We start from the raw sequence: 17,311 nt of genomic DNA, 5'->3' as shown, positions 1-17,311 counted from the left end.
GTGCGGACGCTTAGAGGTTGTTCCTGACTAATCTTTCCCCCCCCTCTGGTGAAATATTATTAGTTGTGGCGGTGACAGACTATAAAAGGGGCTATCTTTAGAATCAATCTGTTCTCGAGGTCTACTGTCTGTCGCTAGGATACCACTAAAGATGAGACACCTATTACCCTGCCAGTAGGGAGGGTGATTGAGCAGGCATGTCGGGCCCCCAGCCCAGGGGCCATAAGGGGTGTGTGTGTGTGTGTTTATCTGTTTGTGTGTGTGTGGGTGTGTTGCCGTGTTTGTTTGTGTATGTGTGTGTGTGGGAGGGGAGAGAGTTGACATAAGACAGGTGACTGTTATGTGCTCCACTTTTACACAAGGGTATGATTATGGTTCACACGGCTGTGATGCGAGTGTGTAAGGACACTTCTTCCTCAACTTCTGGGGGGTGGGGCCTGGGCCATGAAGCAGACACTGCAAGGGGCGGAGTCACGCCTTGGCACACCTTCAGCTTTGCCATCCGACTTTATAATATAAAGCCAGATTTGTCAAACTAGTCTATAAAAACTGAGCGTCTTTCTTTAATCATTGATTGATCATTGATTAATTCATCACAGTTGCTTTGCTGATGGTCTCTTATGTGACCATCTCAAAGATTTTCCTATGAATAAATGTCTGGTCAGTGACCATCTATCTCATACTGGGTAGCCCCGCCCATTCCGCCGCGATTTGAGTTCGCCCTGCACAAGGGTCTGGAGAAGGGCAAAACATATTTCTTCCTGCTTCCGATAAATTTTTGCGGGAGCCATTCACCAAGCTGGATTTTCCCCTTGGCGCGCTATTGGCTGGTTTAACACAATGACGACAAGGAATCGACGGCAAGCAGCCAATCGCGTACAGAGTCAGTTGAACTAGGCTCGTTGATCACGCCTCTTGTGCTGAAGAAAATGACAGCAGCTTCCCCAGACCAACGTGCGATCTACAATTGATCTTGGTCTGGCAATAGGAAGGCTACATCTATCGCCGAATGAGAACACAATGATGATGGCGCCTGAGGCCCACTGATGAAAGCATTCCAATCAAAGTATTATGAATGTTAAAACGTGGGTGGCATTGGCGACATTCCCAGGAATAATCTCACGTGGCACACAGTTAGCAGGGACGCAGGAAGTCAGTCCGAGGGGGGGGGGTGCTGAGAGAGAATCTATATAATGACGTCATAATAAATACTGCGCAACATCCATTGTTTACAGAGACGAGATGACGGGTGCTGTCACATTCAGGGCTCCGCCAGGGGCGGACTGGGACAAAAAATCGGCCCGGGCATTTTGAACCAGACCGGCCCACTAAATTCGATAACACACCTTTTCAGTCTTTTTGGTCTCTCGAATGTCTACACCAACCAGGCTTTTAGCTAGCAGGGCGTCTGCCCTATAGTCTACTAAAAAATAAGAAGAAATGGGACACCCTACTTTTAGGCTATTTTTCTCCCGTTTTACCTGTTAACTTCGCTGAATGTGATCAAAATTCACCGTTTCAGTCGCTTCAGTGCTTAGCGAAGTCTAGAATCATACATATGCCCTGCCAATTAGAAAATAGCATTGCTGTATTCCCGCTACAACAACGTTACATCATGATTCCAACGAAACATTGATTCACGGGCTCGCAGAAGCTACAGAAGACAGCTGTCTCACCGCACGTCACTGAACCTACTACTTTATGAGTTCAACAAGAGTTTGTGTGTTAAGGTGGTGGTCTTAATTAATCTAAATTCAATACAATACAATATACATCACACACTTTAAAGTTGTGTAGAAAGTTGTTTCTTTTTGTTAAAGTTGTTACTTGAATTTTGTACCTTGTTACCTAGTTTCAGTTAGACTCACTGTTATTATGTATTAAATTACTAAACATATAAATAAATCAGTGTAATTGCAATATTACCTAAAAACGATCAAGTGCTGTACAAAAAATCCTAGCTAAAAGCCTGACTCCAACTGTGCAACTATTTTCCACATACCTCTTAAGCCATGCAATGAGTTAATAGCAATCAGTGAGAGTGGACGCATTATACACTTCCAAAAGGTGTTATTTATTAACAAAAAAAGTATACTCCACGTCCATCACAGTAATGGGTAGAGTTCATCCGACTGGGTGTGTACCTGCGTTTAATAGAAGAGAGAGACAAAAAATAGAAGACAAAGACAAAGAATAGAAAAGAGAATAAATGATGGATCAGATGTTATTCTACTGTATCAAGAGTAGTACCCACTAAATTGTGAACTGAATTCATTTTTTGTGGTGGAGGTGGTGTGGTTCCCGCCGCATCTTGCAGCACTTGGCACGCCAGTGCTACCACTGTTTTCACGTCTTCATAAATGAACATCATAACATCATCATACAGTACACCATGGCTCATAAATGACACCACCCTATCCTGGGCGGTGGGCTGTCGGACTAATGACTTTCTTGTTGTCGGAGTATAGGGCTATCATAATTCGGTATCTGGACCGCGCACCAATGGGCTAACGGGCTAGCCCACCACTCAAACACACAACATTAGAGTGTAGGCTAACGGCTGGCTGTTTCAGAGTAGAGTAGGCTGAGGGCTAGCAACAGCTACAGACTTGTCTTGTATTTACAATGCAAACGAACTTGGCCATAGAACATAGGTCCTAAGTCAAACATATTTTAGAGACGTTTTAATTCATGATCAGTAAGCTTACCGTAGGTCGTTGTATCGTATCGCCACCAGCATCACTGGGCCTCATGAGCGCATGCGTAGAACTGGGTGCCGCGTTGCGTGTATGTATGCAAATCCAAATTCTCTACCTCAATCCGCACAGTTGAGAACACTTCGGCTATCAATTTAGAGGTGTTTATTAATAAGGTGGAGATCTTTTCTTACTTTGGACTTCCGAAGTCTGTAAAACACATATTAGAAGACACTTAAAAAAAAATCGAAAAATAGTCACCATGAGTGTGAAGACCGATTGCGAGTAGCAGTATAAAATTCAGTCAGTGCGATTAACATAGGTATAGCTCTTGGAGAAAATTACGCTTGTGCCGCTGTGTAAATCATTTCGCCTGATGGGCCGGTGGGATTATATTTTCGGCCATCGGCCCACCTGGGATGTCCCCGGCATTCCCGATGGCCAGTCCGCCCCTGGGCTCCGCCCTGATAAGCACTCTACTGGTGTGTAAAAAGAGCTCTGCCAACTAGCCACTGTTATTCACAAACGTTAGCAAGTAAACAATGTGGAAATTAGAGTCGACTCTGCTGATATTGTGCTGAATTTGACACACTAACAACATGCCGACAAGCAGTTGCGGTCCGGGATTATACACAGCGTTATAACAAGGATTCAGGAGGTTATTTCTAAAGGTTTAAAAAAGGAAAGTGACGATAATAGAAAGCCTTCATTTTCATCCAGAGTTACGAGTTGTCTGATATGAGGAAAGTGACGGTTTCTCCATCAAGTGAACCGCCCGTCTTTGCTCTTTTTTTGCCAACCAGTTTATGTGCGGGAATCCAGAATCAAAACGATAACATTCAACGTGTCTATTAATATGGCAGCAACATTTTACACCAGTTTTAGAATGTTCACTACAACAGATGTTGAACACCAACATGCTTACGTAAAATCAGCATAGTACCGATAATATGATAAATATCATAAAAAGGGTGGATGTCAATAATTTAATGAAAAATCATGTTGTATGATAAAATTATACAAAACAAAAAAGTATTGATTTGTTCGGAAAACTTTCTCACTTGCAGTTACAGCCAGGGGCCGCTGCAGCACTTCCCGCGTCCCTGGGTAACACTCTTGTTTTTTATTGGTCGTCATGAAAAAAACCATAAGGGGTAACACTGTTGTTTTTTATTGGTCGTCATGAAAAAAAACGTAAGGGGTAACACTGTTGTTTTTTATAATATATCATAAGACATATGATGTATCATATATCATATGTCATATATAACCACAGACATATTTAAATTACAATTCTCAGTGGGAACTGGAGGGAGCTGTGAGCTAACCCCCTAGAGACCGGGGTTCAAGTCCGGTCGTTATCTTATCTCTATTTCATGCGAATTATAAAGTCAAGTATAACCATTGTGTTGACTTTATTCGGTGTCTTGATGGTGCATTGATAAGTTCGGAGGTTAACTCTCTAAACAGCTCAGGGGCCGTATTCACAAAGGATTTTAGGGCTAAAAGTAGGTCCTAACTGGCGAATTTAGGAGTAACTCCTAAAAATAATGGGCGTGTCACTCTTAAATTTAGGACTCCTAACTTTTTTCACTAAGAGCAATTCACAAAGTATTTTAGGCCTAAAAGTAGCACCTAAGTCTAGGAGAGCTTAAAAGTCCTCAAGAGGACTCCTAACTCAGTAAGACCTATTCACAAAGAATCGTAAATGCCTGCGAGACGAAATGTTAGGGTATTAAACTTGTTGTGGAGTTAATCGCAATGCAATAACATCCCCGACTAACAGGAATAATCCGATTAGTCCCGAAATAAAATGTTTGGCCACACTACGTTATTTAGCAACAGGGGAAATGCTACTTTGCAATGCCGACGATTTAAAAATATCGCAACCATCAGTCAGCCGTGCCATAAACTTTCCTTTGGACATTCAACAATTACACAGGATCAAAGCCAACTTCATGGCAATTGCAGGTATGCCCGCTGTGGTCGGTGCTATTGACGGGACGCACATAAAAATAATTGCGCCATCAAAAGACGAGGACGTGTTCGTCAATAGGAAGAAAGTGCATTCCGTCAACACGCAGGTTGTTTTTGATGCAAATTTTAACATAGCATACTGGATGTTGTTGCAAAGTGGCCTGGATCTTCAGCTACCCATGATTCGCGCATTTTAATGGAGAGCGGTCTGAGTCAGCTTTTTGAGATGTATCAGTTGGGTGTCACTTGCTGGGAGACAGTGACTATCCATGCAAGACGTGGCTCTAGTCACCCTACCTCAATCCACAACCGGGAGCACAGTTAATGTATAACATGTAAGTGATTACGCATATTACGCTTATCCTACGTGTAAAACACATCGTATTGGCTGTTTGACGCCTTTTATTTGTTGAATCCATATTTATTATTGTTTACTGATTTCTTCCATACATGCTAGAGCACACAAACATACACGAAATGTTGTGGAGAGAGGAATTGGGCAGATGAAACGTCGGTTCATGTCCTCCACGGCGAAATACGCCTCACCCCAGAGAGGGCAAGCATAGTCATTACTGTATGTGCCATTCTACACAACCTCTGCAAGCGGAGGAATATTCCACAGCCAGACGATGATGATGATGATGATGATGGCGATCAACAGGACAATGAATTTGGCCGTGTGGAACCGAGTGGACTGGCATTTAGGGATCACTTTAAAAACACATTTTAGGTAAACACCTTGGCAAAAATCAGTCAACACTTGTGTAGTTCATAACATTTATTTTCTTTTAAATTTTACTAGAGCTGTCAAGCGATTAAAATATTTAATCGTGATTAATCGCATTAATGTCATAGTTAACTCTAATTAATCGCGATTAATCGCAAATTATTTTTCTATGCTAAATATCCCTTGATTTTTTTGTCCCAAAATTCTTCTCATTTTAATTCTCTTATCAACATGGTGAAGTGCATCGGCTTGCCTTGTGCAAATGATTTTTTATTGATAACAACATTGGCATATACACTGATCAAAACAGGACGATACAAAAAAAAAGCCTATAGTGCAATCAAACGACTGCTGTGAACAAATGTCATTTGAACATAGCAGTCAGGCTACTGCTTCTTTGTTTTGAGCCAAAGAAAAAAAAAAAAAAAATGTTTTTATTTTTTTTTATAAAATAATTGCGTTAATCGCGCGATAAAAAAATTAACGCCGTTAAATTTGGTTTGCGTTAACGCCGTTAATAACGCGTTTAACTGACAGCTCTAAATTTTACGTATTTTTATTGTTTGCTTTCTCTCTCTCTTGAACGTGCAGGCTACAACGTCATTATCGTGGTCTGCACAAAATTGTCATCATGCGTGTATTCTGCTAACTGCACTATAACTACTGAATAGGAATTCATTTCTAGCCTAGGCTATTTCCTTGTTTTTCGGTGATTCAGTGGGCTCGCCTGAACAACCAATCACCGAACTGACTGCTTCTAAACTCGTGCACGAGAATTGACGTAATCCATAGCAACGGCGCGTCACTCTTAGTTCACTCTTTGTGATTTATCCTTAGTAAGAGTAGGTCTCAGCGGCTTTGTGAATAACTTTTAAGAAAAAACTCCTACGTAAAATGTTTTTGCGCGAGTTAGAAGCACTCCTAGCGGTAAGATAAAATGCTTTGTGAATACGGCCCCAGGTTTGTATCCCCGCAAAAACGTCGACAGGGGTCCCACTGTCCCACCCCATTGTTTTTTATTGGTCGATGGTAAAAACATGAGTGGTAATTCTGTCGTTTTTTATCGGTCGATATGAAATAAACATAAGGGGTAACACTGTCGATATTTATCAAATAAAACATAGGGGGTTACACTGTTGTTTTTCTTTGGTCGTCATGAAAAAAAAAACAAGGGGTAACACTGTTGTTTTTTATTGGTCGTCATGAAAAAAAACGTAAGGAGTAAAACTTGTTTTTTATTGGTCGTCATGAAAAAAAACAAAAGGGGTAACACTGTTGTTTTTTATTGGTCGTCATGAAAAAAAACATAAGGGGTTACACTGTTCTTTTTTATTGGTCGTCATGAAAAAAACCATAAGGGGTAACACTGTTGTTTTTTATTGGTCGTCATGAAAAAAAACATAAGGGGTAACACTGTTGTTTTTTTTGGTTGTCATGAAAAAAACATAAAGGTTAACTCTGTTGTTTATTATTATTTGTTGTCGTGAAAAAAACCATAAAGGAAATAATAAAAATACACACATACATTTTAATGTCATGTATATCCTCTTTATTGATGATTGATTTTTGTGTCTTGTCATCGCCTCAGTGGTGCAGTGGAGTGCACTCAGCCTAACCCCCTGGAGACCGGGGATAAGTCCGGTTGATGATCTCTGTTGGAAGACTCTTATCTCTATTTCATGCGAATTATAAAGTCAAGTATAAACTTTGTGCTGAATTTAACCGGTGTCTTGATGGTGCATTGTTAAGTTCGGAGGTTAACACTCTAAACAGCTCATGTTCGGATCCCTGCAAAAATGTTGACAGGGTCGACATGGAAAAAATATGTGGGGTAACTCTGTTGTTTATATCGGCCGTCATGAAATAAATATAAGGGGAAAACACTGTCGATATTTATCAAATAAAACATAGGGGGTGACACTGTTATTTTTCTTTGGTCGTCATGAAAAAAAACACACGGGGTAACACTGTCGTTTTCATCAAATGAAACATGAGGGGTAACACTGTCGTTTTTATCAAATAAAACATAAGGGGTGACACTGTCGTTTTTCTTTGGTCGTCATGAAAAAAACCATAAGGGGTAACACTGTTGTTTTTTATTGGTCGTCATAAAAGAAACATAAGGGGCAACACTGTTGTTTTTTATTGGTCGTTGTGAAAGAAAACATATGGGGCAACACTGTTGTTTTTTATTGGTCGTCATGAAAGAAAACATAAGTGTAACACTGTTGTTTTTTATTGGTCGTCATGAAAAACAACATAAGGGGTAACACTGTTGTTTTTTATTGGTCTTCATGAAAAAAAACTTAAGGGGTAACACTGTTGTTTTTTATTGGTCGTCATGAAAAAAACAAAGGGTAACACTGTTGTCTTTGTCAATTATTTTATAAGGGGTAACACTGTCGTTTTCTATTGGTCGTCATGAAAAAAAACATAAGGGGAATAATAGAAATATACACACATACATTTTAATGTCATGTATATCCTCTTTGTTGACGATTGATAATGCATTGACATAGCCGCAGTGGTGCAGTGGAGTGCACTCAGCCTAACCCCCTGGAGACTGGGGTTCAAGTCCGATTGATGTCATCTGTTGGAAGACTCTTATCTCTTTTTCATGCGAATTATAAAGTCAAGTATAACCTTTGTGATGGCGTTATCCAGTGTCTTGATGGTGCATTGTTAAGTTCAGAGGTTAACACTCTAAACAGCTCATGTTCGGATCCCTGTAAAAAAAATGAAATAAATATTTATGTCGATATTTATCAAATAGAACGTAGGGGGTGACACTGTTGTTTTTCTTTGGTCTTCATGAAAAAAAACATAGGGGGTAACACCGTTGATTTCTATTGGTCGTCATGAAAAAAAACATAAGGGGTAACACTGTTCCTTTTTTTATTGGTGGTCATGAAAAAAAAACACAAGGGGTAACACTGTTGTCTTTGTCAAATAAAATAAAAGGGGTAACACTGTTGTTTTTCATCAGTCATCATGTCGTTTTTATCAAATGAAACGTAAAAAAACCTGTCGCTTTTTATCTGTCATCATGAAAAACCCATTAGGGGTAACACTGTCGAAATGTATTGAATAAAACATAGGGGGTAACACCAGGGACGCGGGAAGTCAGTACAAGGGGGGGGGGGTGCTGAGAGGGAGTCTATATAATGACGTCATAATAAATGCTGCGCAACATCCATTGTTGCGCAGAGACGAGATGACGGGTGACGTCACATTCAGGGCTCCGCTCTGATAAACACTCTACTGGTGTGCAAAAAGAGTTCTGCCAACTAGCCACTGTTATTCACAAACGTCAGCAAGTAAACAACGTGGAAATTAGAGTCAACTCGGCTGATACTGTGCTGAATTTCACACACTAACAACATGCCGACAAGCTGTTGCTGTCCGGGATTATGCACAGCGTTATAACAAGGATTCAGGAGGTTATTTCTAAAGGTTTAAAAGGAAAGTGACAATAAAAGAAAGCCTTCATTTTCATCCAGAGTTACGAGTTGTCTGATATGAACATTCAACGTGTCTATTAATATGGCAGCAACATTTTACACCAGTTTTAGAATGTTCACTACAACAGATGTTGAACACCAACATGCTTGTAAAATCAGCATAGTACGATATTCAGCAATCGACAGTTCTGCGTTGTGCGTCATAGCCTACGTCAGCCTACTCAGACAATGTTCTAAATAAAATGAAATGATAATATGATAAATATCATAAAAAGGGTGGATGTCAATAATTTAATGAAAAATCATGTTGTAGGGTAAAATTCTACAAAAAAAAAAAAAGGTTTGATTTGTTCAGAAAACCTTCTCACTTGCAGTTACAGCCAGAGGCCGCCAGGGGGGGGGGGGGGGGGGGGGGGGGGGGGGGGGGGGTGATGAGTTTTCTAATATATTTTTATTTCAATTATGCAGGATTTACAATTCACTTCAGGAAGATACAAGAAAATACACATTGAAATACAACACATTTGGAAAAAAAAGATAATAATAATAAATGAGTTTTCCATCACTCAAACTTTGTTGTTCGGCCGAAGAGGAAGCCAACACTCAAATGTGTGTGAAACGGCGCGATTATTACTGCTAACTACCATGGTTTGGCATGTTTGCATGTTTGTATGTTATACATCCTGGCACTTAATGTACGCAGGGGGGGGGGGGGGGACGTGGCCGTGTGCGACTCCTAACACTATGGGCTGGTGGAGTCCTACGCGTGAGTGCAGAGCTTCTGGGGGAGACCGCTCAGAGCCTGGGCCCAAACCAGACACCGCATGGGCTAGGGTTACGGTGTTGATTTGAAGCATTTACAGAGACTTTTTAGAAGATAACTGGCTCAGTTTATGTTTGCCAATTACCTTCAGATCCCCGCCTTCATTAAGAGGATTGGTCAAAGCAACAAACACACTAGAAGCAACAGAAAGGGAAAAACGCCCAATCGTCCTGGATTTGAGCTGCAATCAGAATTTAGATATTAAAGCTGTTGCGTATTCTCGAAGAAAGTTGTCCAATCCCGGGTTGCTTTAACTCACTTCATTTATTATAGAGTCGTCGGCATGTTTCGGCATGGTAAGTGAAGCTATACGGAGGGAATTGTATCTAACACAAGTGAGAGATAATAACTCTGGCTACTACGGGACATGGGCAAAGGCCCATGTCCCCTCGCGGGTGTCGCTGAAAATCTCTGGCGCGTTCACTCGACGTCCTCCGTACAGGAGGTCAAGTGGGTGTGGCCTATGCAGTGGGCGTGGCCTAGTGGGCGTGGCCGGGGTGACGTTATGGCTTCGGCTTCTTCACTTAATTAAAGGTGAAGAGGGAGCAGCCTTCAATAACGTCATGCTCCCCTTGTGGCTATGTGAGGGTAACGCAGCTTATATGTTTGGTCCTACTTCCTAGTGGACAAGTGAGGGAAGCTTAGATTCTTAAAATACGTAACAATACCTCCTTGGTCATCTTAGATGACCATACAATAATATTTTAAATCATAAACAGCATTTACCACACCGAAAACATAGTCAAATTAGGATCAATCATCAACACCATCAACCGGAGTGGAAACAACTCTTGAAGAGAGAAAAACCACTACGCGTCCCCATAACACTGAAACGGTATTCACATTGTGGGTCTCATCAGAAATACAGGTCATTATTTAACAGTACAACAATGAACATGAATCTTGTTATCATACAATCACATGGCCAAACAGCACACAAACAAAACTATCAATAGAAATCCTGAGCTAATACTTTTGGTCATGTGCTACAAGGTCATACAATTTTCATCATGTGCAAAAGTAAAGTAAAAATTGGTAGTCATAATACAATTTTAAAAAATTAAAGATTATTGATAGCCTAGCATGCATTCGGGTGGTTCAGGTGATCTTCGTGCATTGGTTCGCTGTTGCATGTGGGTGGTTTTGGGCGTTGTTATTATCGTAGCCATTGTTTCTTCTGTCGCCGTCGGGCCTGTAATTCATGAACCCAAGACTCGTCCCTCCTTGTCAAGGGCTCAACTCAGAGAGGTTACTCCTACATCATGGGAGCCTCCAAACAGGTTCTCCGTCGTCGTCGTGTCAGTAACAGGTAGGGATGGGCATTTGAAGAAATTTCCTTGATCGAGCATCGCTAGAGTTATCGATCAATTATCGATTAATCATTAACTTTTTTCTATTGAAATTCCCGTTGGTAGAAAATACAAAATGCAGCATGTTTTTATCAATGAAATCTTTATTCCAACAATAATGTATGGGCCAACATTAATACAATACAGTTAACTTGAAGACCTACAACTGTTTAACAGTTTTGAAATAATAAATACAGGCATTATAGGTTATAGGCCTATGCGGCGCTCGTAAAGTCCGAACAATGCGCCTACAGTCGCTCTTAAAGGTTTGGATACGATTCAACAAGACTAAATCTGTAGCCTATTCCAATTACAATAAGTAGCCAACTTATCGGACAACAATAATCAAACAAAGGCAGTAGGCTAAACGTGGGCATTAAACTGTATAACTGTTTTGAAAAAAAGGGGGGGAAAAGGCCGACATATAATGCCTATAGGCTGCAGCCGGCGCGCGGAAAAGGCTCGCAACAAAAAGATGAGCCACCCATTTACCAACAATTGCATGAACTAGTCTATCTAAAAGCAATACCTTATTGAACACATACAAGGCTGAACTTGTTGCTAAAATATCACAGTTTTGGCAAAATGTAACGACTCCAAGAGGCACCAAGCCGAAAGAATAGCGGAGCGAGAGACAACACATTTAGAAAAAAAAGAGCGACTCACATACGGTGGTGACTGTCCCTACTGTCTCATAGCATACAGTAACTCCAGCCTACATATTTTTGTTTAGGAATATAAGCATGTTAACATGCTCGGGGGTCAGACGCGAACGCAGCCTTGTAACTGTCAGTCCAGCAGCAGAAAACACCCGCTCTGACGGGACCGAAGTTGCGGGGATGCAGAGGTATTGTCGCGCTAACTTTGACAGCCTGGGGAACCGTCTTCAATTCACTTTCCACCAGTCGGCAGGGTGGTATTTCTCCCACATCGCGATATTCAATTAAATGCTTCAAGACTCGCAGTATGCAACACAACGTCCTTTTGATCGATAACAATATAAATTGATCGACGCATTTCTTAACGATCAATTATCGAGCATCGATTAATTATGCCCATCCCTAGTAACAGGTGGCCTGTAAAACAACCGTCTCAAAGATCAACTGTATGCAGCGATTCAGAACAAACATAGTCTGATATGGTTGTTTTAAAATTTGTTTCTAATGGTGGACAACCAAAACAGAACCAATTCAAATCCTGCTGTTATTTGATCTCCTCATGTGACTGTTAGTCCTTGCTCGGCGGTGGTAGTTTGTAGGCTCCGGGTGTGTCTGCATCTGGTTCTGGAACTTTTGTTTCTATTGCAGAAATACAAACTCATGTACAGCAGTTAGTTGTTCAAAAACATATTTCCATTAATTCTAATTTTAATTGTTTTACAGTATCTACATTGATTTAATTTCACACTACATCCCTCCTTGCGCATTGCTTCAGCCATGCGCATTGAATGACAACCAAAGCTAACCACACCGTAGTGCAACCAAGTTGCTATAACCAAAAAGATGTAAAAGGGAAATAACAATGTTAAAATTTGCATGTTCAATATCACTTCTGTGTTAACCGTATCTCATAATAACAGTTACCTTCATCATACTACCTGATTGTCCTACACTATGTATATTGGATGACCTAATCTTCATTTATTCTACCTATTGCTCGCATTTGATGTTGTCCACACTTTGATTCACTCCTATGTACATCGCATACCACATCAAACGTGAATACGCCTTATTCTCTGCACAACATCCTATTGCGCCACTTTCTGCATACCACATCAAACGTGAATATGTCTTAGCAAAGTGAAGTAAAGTAAAACCCAGTTTTATCTTTACTTATTTTATAGCTATACATGTCCCGGACACGTTCATTACTATTTCCAAAACAGTTTTTTTAGCTACGCAGGTCCCAGACCTAACTATACCATTACATGAACAGTATTTATTATAATAATTATCTAGTTTTTTGTTGGTCAACATCAAATCGATACATTAATTCAACCTTCTGACTTACTGACCCACCCGATTTCTCCCTGTGTGAGCCCGCGAATGACAACTCTCCCGGGGCCTCCCCATGAGTCCCACCGCCACCACTCCCCGTGTGAGCCCGCGATTGTACTCTCCCGGAGCCTCCCATTGAGCTCCACCGTCACCACCTCAGAACTCTGCAGGAACGATTAGTCGATTAACGCGTGGCTCGGAGGCTCCTCAAGGAGTGCAACAATCCTACGTCTTGACACCTGGTGCAGTCGACGTGTGGCTCGGGGGCTCCCAGGAAGTGCCACAATCCTACGTCTGACACCTGGTGAATCTTGAGCTAGGTCAATCAAAACCGTCTAAACTAGGTAGAATAAAGAGTCATCCAAACTTACAACAATTATGCACATCTTGGTATTAAATATATGGTCATATTCTATAAACAAAACAAAAACTGAACCTAAAAGAAAAATTCAGAAGTTATCGGTTGAAACCAATGTTATTGTAATTGAACTACAGCAGTTGAGCTAACTCCCGCCTTGTGCACCGGTTAAAACCATGTGCATCATTTATTAATTAAACATATTATTTTAGCAGTTGAACCCTGTGTCTATTTGATCCATCCCGGTTCTCTAATATCATTGTGCATGACACAACCCGTGTCTATTGCACTCCTGTTTTGATACACAAAACGCATGAAAACAGACAGAAGGGCTTAGCAACCTGAAAAACATAATGTCTGAGTGTTAGGCTTTCGTTACTGCATATACTGCTATTTCCTGAAGAGAGAGAGAGAGAATATTAAGATCAATGCACACAAACACAGGTTGCAAAGGCTAAATTTACATCCTGGTTCCAACACATGGCTAGGTGTGAGGGTTTGAGGGTTTGAGGGGGCAAGGGGAAGGAAGAACAATAAGACAAGAATTTCAATTTAACTAACAATAGAGAGGCGAGTTGCCTTCTCTAAGCAATATGAATGAGGAAGGGTAGGGGAAGAGAAAGTTTGCAGGGACAAAGGGTGGGGAGGGGGGGATCTGACGATCGGACTTGGGACAAAGGGTGGGGGGGGGGGGGGGGGGGGGTCTGACTACCGGACCTGGAAGACTGGGACAAAGGGTGGGGGGGGGGGGGGGGGGGTTACACGTGTGTAGGGGGCCTGGAGGGTCTTTTACTTTTATAATTCATCGTCTTTAATAACAAAATACCAACAGACTTGAATGTAAAATGAAGCATGCAGTCTAGGGTGGCATTTAGCGGATCGGCAGATAAGATAGTATGCACTCCGAACGTCCGCTATGGTGCTACTGTTTAGGAACACAGATCGTGCCGGCCCCAGCGGAGAAGTGAAAGATAACTCGTTAATATACTATTTTGGCCCGATCTATACAGAGACCGATAGTGGAGGGCTTCACCTCTCAACCAGTACCAAGAATGATCGTTAACGACGAGTACTAAAAACAACTCAAGTGTGAAGAAAGGGGGAGGTTGGGCCTTCAGTGTTCCTTGCAACCGTTGATCTACACGTGTTGTTATGCAGCACGACTGGACGGTGGCTAAAACAAACTTACACCTAAATGTTCTTATAACCAATCCTATTTCAGATTAAATCTTTAAGACAAAGAGTTCTACTTACCTCAGACGTGCGGGCCTGTTGAAGTTGTTTTAGCGTCGCGCCGGGACGGGACTTTCTTCCAAACGTCGGTGGTCACCATCTATTGCATATTCTCGAAGAAAGTTGTCCAATCCCGGGTTGCTTTAACTCACTTCATTTATTATAAAGTCGTCGGCATGTTTCGGCATGGTAAGTGAAGCTATACGGAGGGAATTGTATCTAACACGAGTGAGAGATAATAACTCTGGCTACTACGGGACATGGGCAAAGGCCCATGTCCCCTCGCGGGTGTCGCTGAAAATCTCTGGCGCGTTCACTCGACGTCCTCCGTACAGGAGGTCAAGTGGGTGTGGCCTATGCAGTGGGCGTGGCCTAGTGGGCGTGGCCGGGGTGACGTTATGGCTTCGGCTTCTTCACCTAATTAAAGGTGAAGAGGGAGCAGCCTTCAATAACGTCATGCTCCCCTTGTGGCTATGTGAGGGTAATGCAGCTTATATGTTTGGTCCTACTTCCTAGTGGACAAGTGAGGGAAGCTTAGATTCTTAAAATACGTAACAAAGCCGAGGTAGTTCGGAATTTTGGCAACGGGCAATACTAGCCTGCTAATAAAACAGTCTTAACCACTCCACAGTACTCCCGAGGCAAATCAACTATAACGCCAGACGGTCGATGTAAATGTCTGTGTTGATAGAATAATGTTAGAAAGAAAACCAACCTTGCATTGCATTGCATTTTGAGGGATTTGCTGTGTCTCAGCAGCAGTATTATATTCCTGGTAGTAGGCTACGGTAGTGTCGGACTGATACCTGCTGCTGAGAAAGTAGTCCCTCAAAATGCAATGCAATGCATTTTGAAAAAAATGCATTGCATTGCATGAAAAAAATGCAATGCGTAGTGTGTGTGTGTCGAATCTCAAATTATAACTTGAATCTTCCCTACAGCATCTTTAAAAGAATAGCACCTTTTTATATGCCTATCTCTGACAGACTCTGACAGACTCTCAGGCCAGAGTTGAGCTTTCAGACGCAATTTCCTCAAGGGTATGAGACAACCAAACTGTTGCTCAAAGTATCACATAAATACGAAGCACTTCACATTCAAACTCAGATTTTGCTAGACGGATCGTTACAAACTCTTTTTCCCTTATGCACTTTATTGATACATTGTTTGGTTGTTTGACAGCTACTGATACTTTTCTTCAGTGATGTCTAGTCATGACTCTTTTAAGATGTATTATTTAATCGCCTTTTTCAACCATTCAACCGGTTTGTGGTTTTATTGTTTTGTGGTTACGTTGTTTGTTTTATCCAGAAATTATTGCCTTTACTCCATTGTAAATATTTCTCAAATCTATTTTGAGCGTGATAAAAAGAACATAGCCCTAACCATATTATTGTTGACATGAGAATATATAAGCCATAAAATGATGTTTGTCTTTTATATTAACATCATAATAGCCGCTAAATACTCAACCCTATTCAGCCAGTTACATGTATCTTTTGATGGCTCCTGACAGCTAGAGTGCTGTACAGAGAATAGTATTTTTTACCAAACCGCAGCAGGAACTTTTTATCACATGGAGGCGCTGTTCCGGCGCAGTCTTTAACCTCTGACCACTAGAGGGCGCAATTAACCCGGAGCAGCGGTGCCCGCTCATTTATGCAAGGAAGGGATCGTCGCCATCAACTCCTCTCTCATTTCCTCCTCAGTCATGGCCAGTCTGCTGTCGGCTGGCCTACCTTGGCTCACGCTCTCCTCCAAGCCTCTAAAAACGTCACAGATGAGTAATGGCCGCTTGGTCGAAATAAAAAAGAAGGAAGGAAGGAACTGACAGGAAGGTGTGAGGGAAGGTACCTGGGGGGGAGGGGGGGGGGGGGGGGGGAGAACCGGCATTTGAATGGAAGATAATGGATCCAAAAGAAGGGGGGGGAGAGAGAGAGAGAGAGAGAGAGAGAGAGAGAGAGAGAGAGAGAGAGAGAGAGAGAGAGAGAGAGAGAGAGAGAGAGAGAGAGCAGAAAGAACTGAGACAAACCTGGCAGAGTGATCTGGCAAACTTATTTTTTATTGTATTGCACAAACACATGCGTGCGTGCACACACACACACACACACACACACACACACACACACACACACACACACACACACACACACACACACACACACACACACACACACACACACACACGCACACAAACTAAACACAAACAGACCAAAAATACAGGCATTCTAGATTAAAGGGGTAGTTCGGAATTTTGGACATAGGGCCTGATTCCCAAGATAGCCTTGGTGTTGTTTATCATTGGAGACAGTTTAACACATTTCATTCAGTCCTTCTAGTTGCAGAGTTCGCTCGTGCTAGGCTAGCGCACGCCAACAGGCAATGCTAGCCTGCTAATAAAACAGTCTTACCCACTCCACAGTACACCCGAGGTAAATCAATTATAACACCAGACTATAGATGTAAATGTCTGTGAAGACAGAATAATGTTAGAAATAAAACTAACCTTGCATCGCATGAATCATTGCATTTTGAGGGACTACTTTCTCAGCAGCAGGTATCAGTCCGCCGCTGCCGTAGCCTACTACCAGGAATATAATACTGCTGCTGAGACACAGCAAATCCCTCAAAATGCAATGCAATGCAAGGTTGGTTTTATTTCTATCATTATTCTATCAACACAGACATTT

The sequence above is a fragment of the Gadus morhua genome, chromosome 18 (genome assembly GCF_902167405.1).
Source record: "Gadus morhua chromosome 18, gadMor3.0, whole genome shotgun sequence".
Taxonomy (NCBI): Eukaryota; Metazoa; Chordata; class Actinopteri; order Gadiformes; family Gadidae; genus Gadus; species Gadus morhua.
This window is presented reverse-complemented; position numbering follows the sequence as displayed.